A 4,202-nucleotide genomic window follows, 5' to 3' on the forward strand; every position below is an offset into this window, starting at 1 on the left:
ATATATATATAGTATACGTACAGTATATATATATATATATATATATATATATATATATATATATATATATCCATATATCCGATTGTGACAATCGACTTCACGAAATTAGGACACCGATCGCTCCTAGCTCAATTATTTGTGAGAAAAAATTGCAGGAAGAGAGAATAAAGAAAATTGGCGGTTGATGCCAATCGAAATGTTATTCATCTTGGAAAATGCTCCTTGTATACGCGTGTAATGTATTATTGCGCGCACATTCTGCTGACGTGATCGTTTCATCTTGCCTCTCCATAGAAAATATTGTAAACACACGCTAATATTGCCTGACAAGTTCGTGGCCACGAGAACAATCTGGAAGGTGTAGTCTTGGTTTTTTTTTAGAAGCTGTAGCTTAACTGCATTTCCTTCTTAATTTCCTTGCAATTCTATTCAAATCTTGCACAAAAGAATATACTTTAAAACCGATTTTCTGGATTGTTTAATTTAATTTTAACTTTTTTTAGATTTTTGTTAAGCTTAAGAAGGTGCTATTACTGATAAAACTAGCGTTTTTGATGTTTTTGTTCCTATCGAATTTCTAATGGTTTCACAGAATAAAAATTCCTTTTCTATGATTAAAATGCTACTGTACTTGTTGCTGGTGTTTAAAATTGGAAAAAGAAATTAGAGATTTCTTGATCCACTTTACCTTCAGCGTCGTCATACTGTTATAAGATAAAAATAGATAAAGAAAGCTGTAATTTTTTCCAGCTTTGGACACGAAATATATCAGTGACAAATACATTAGCATGTACATTTTAATCATGGGAAAGGAATTTTTATTCTGTGAAACCACTACAGAAGAAATTCGACAAGAACAAAAACATCAAAAACACTAATTTTATCGGTATAGCGATTTCAGCATCCCCTTAAACTTAAAAAAAAAACTAATTGAAGCATAATTATAAATAACGAAAAGCGATCCTAAATCGAGCTAGTGATAAATAACATTTAATATCTGAAATATAATACTTCTTTTTATAATCATGAGTTAAAAACTGTATGCATCAAAATATATAAATTTATGATTGTCACTAAATCTATCTTTAAATTCTTTCCAGAATTCAATATCAATATATATACATTTTTATTACTAATGTTACGTTGACATGAAAATATAGTTATGATGGTAATTATTATAAATCATAAAAATAACAATATATAACATTTAGGCTTATTCAATCTTTCGATAAACTTCAACTTACTGTCTTATTCTTTTACTTTCTCATGCTCTTATTCTTTTATTCATCTAATTAGTAAAAAAATTACCACATAGTTTATCTAAAGATGGAACAACCGCCTCTCAGTCAATTAAATAAATTAATTTCTTGATACGCGATAAATTTTGTGACAATTAATTGTGATAATCAATATTTTTTTCCTCTCTTCTTATTCTTCAACCCGTGACCACGAGCCGTATGTTCCAGAAATCAACATAAATTACAACACAGACCTCGGGCCTATTCGCCTAGGGATACTTGTCCATACTATAAGACTTGACTAAACGATGAGATACTTTATACAGTAAACATTGTATATTATTTGACATTAAGAAACGTTAGGTGTAACGGTTCCTGTATTCCCCGGACATCATCGTACGCTTGTCTCTCTGCTCAATTGGACATTCACGTGCGCGTGATAAGCTTTACTGAAAGAAAAAAAATTCATCGTACACCTTGCGACACCACAAGATACCATTGGTGAACTGAATTCGCTTATGATTGCTTATGATTCGCTTGCCATATCAGTTAGCTTCGAATTGGGCATTATGGGATGAGCACTGCCGCTCTGATGGATTTAGTCTTTCTTCAAAAATGAATCCACATAGATTTCCTGTCTCATACCAGTAACAAAAAGTAGATTTAGCTTTTTTTTAGCTACGCTTTTTACATTTTCAAAGAAATTGTATGTGCATTCGGTTTCGAAGAAAGGAAGAATGAAAGAAAAGAATAAGAATATTATATATATAAAATATAAAAAATGCAATTGAAAAGATCAATAAAAGAATAATCTGTACTTGTTAATAACATTAATATCTCTCCTGTACTTGTTAATAACATTAATTGATATAATTCTATTATACCAAAAAACATAAAAAAAATGGAATAGCAATTCATATTGACGCAATACTACATTTTGCAATTATCCGAAATGTGTATAATTATATAGATTCGTTGCTATAATTTAAATTGCCATCAATAACATTTTTCAATAATTTAAGATATCGATAGATTTCACTAACAAAGTACAGAATGGATTTGATTTTTTCTTTGGCAGATCTGCCATTGAGTTAGCATTGTGCAATATGAACGTACATATATGAAAATGAAATGATGATTGCTCATTCTGTTCTTTGTCTCCTTTTTTCTATCTTTTTTCAGTTATATATTCTTATTGTCTTCTCTCTTGTTATTGTTAACTCGTAAAATTGTTGCGTACTGTTTGCTAAGATTTTTTGTGTCATGTCCTATTTATTAATCAGTCTGATGTATACATATATGGTGGCAGAATAAGTATCGGTTGTAAGAAAAAAATTTGAGTTTTGAAAGCGATCGAGTTTGATCTCTTGTAAATTTTATACGTGTAATAAATATAAATACTATATGCATATCTCTAATAACACTTTATCCGGGATACATCCTGAGGATGTCCTTAAGATGTTCAAAGGACATGTCATATGGATTCTCAGGATGTCCCCTGGAGGTCTGTGTTGTTAGGGATAATACAATATAATTATATTAATTATATATGGATATTATATTAATATATATATTATATATATGTATATTATGTATATTTTTTTACAGGGTTTCCATGAATCAGCGTTGTTTCTTTCGTTCACGAATCCTTTGCCATATAGAATATAGCCCGGCATTCATAGTTGATTCTTATATTCAAGATCGTCTTAAGTTTAATCTTGAGGCGTCACGAATCAATCAGAAGATTACATTAACATCTGAAGACATTACTTAAGACGGTCTTGAAATAAGAATTATACTCTTTAATAATTAGTTTTGTGTTTAATAATTTCGGCGATTGAAACTATATATAGAAAAAATAACTAGATATGGAAAAAATAAAACGAATTTACTTTTTAAATACTTAACTTCAGATAATTTTTTCTTGAATTTGAAGCTTTAATGTTCAATCATTAACATATTATGTTAAAGTGTGCCTTCCAACACAAATGACATGGTATGACACAATAGATCAATCATTACATCTTTATTGTTTGCCAATGTTAAACAAAGATGACATGATCACTGTATCGCATTGTATCGCTTGTTGGAAGGCATACAAAATCACATATCTAATTACTAAAACGAAATTTAACTTATTTAATCGTAAAAATATTTCATTTAATTATAAAATTAAGTTGCGAATATGAAAAAATTTGAAAATATAATAAAGTAGAATTTGATTTGAAAAAAGTAAGTTTCTTTAAAAAGTTCAAATTAAAAGATTCGGAGAACAAAAGGAGCCACGATCATTCCGGGAGATATAGGATGTGTTCCGAATTAGACATGAAGCTCATGATATATCATTTTATCCTTCTTTATTATTTGGTCAATAACAAGAACAAATGATGCATCATGCACTTTATGCGTAACTCGGAATGCACCCATACTGTATCTATATTTTATAAAAAAAAAATAGTGCAACACACACACATCGATGTCTGGGAGTACAGTAGCTGCTTACGGGAGAGCTAAAGCGTTGGATCAGCAAGACTTAGGGCATTATATTACAAAGAGTATTATCATGCCCAACCCTTTAATATTTAAGTGCGAGTGAGAGTCTATCGAGCAAAAGAAAAATAAGGAAAAAAAAAGAAATCTAATGAAAAAGAAAAAAATATAAGAAAAAATTATGCAAAACCAGTGCACGCCTCTCGTTTGTGGGTTCAACTTTGTGTACATATTGTACGAAAGATTTAATAATATAACTATGTTGAAAGTACTAGTCCTGTCTTTGTATAATTCCGTGTTGAATATTTATGTGCTCGCGACAGTCGTAAACGGCGCCGCCATGATGCTCCTGTGATTATGGGAAGCGAATGAAAATGTGTGCACAAAATTTTTTGTATTACTTGATCCATTTCTCACATTTGCCGGCAATATAGAATACAAATACAGAACGTGTATTATAAACAGCGAATGTCT

This window comes from Atta cephalotes (genome assembly GCF_000143395.1).
Source record: "Atta cephalotes unplaced genomic scaffold scaffold00082, whole genome shotgun sequence".
Classification (NCBI taxonomy): domain Eukaryota; kingdom Metazoa; phylum Arthropoda; class Insecta; order Hymenoptera; family Formicidae; genus Atta; species Atta cephalotes.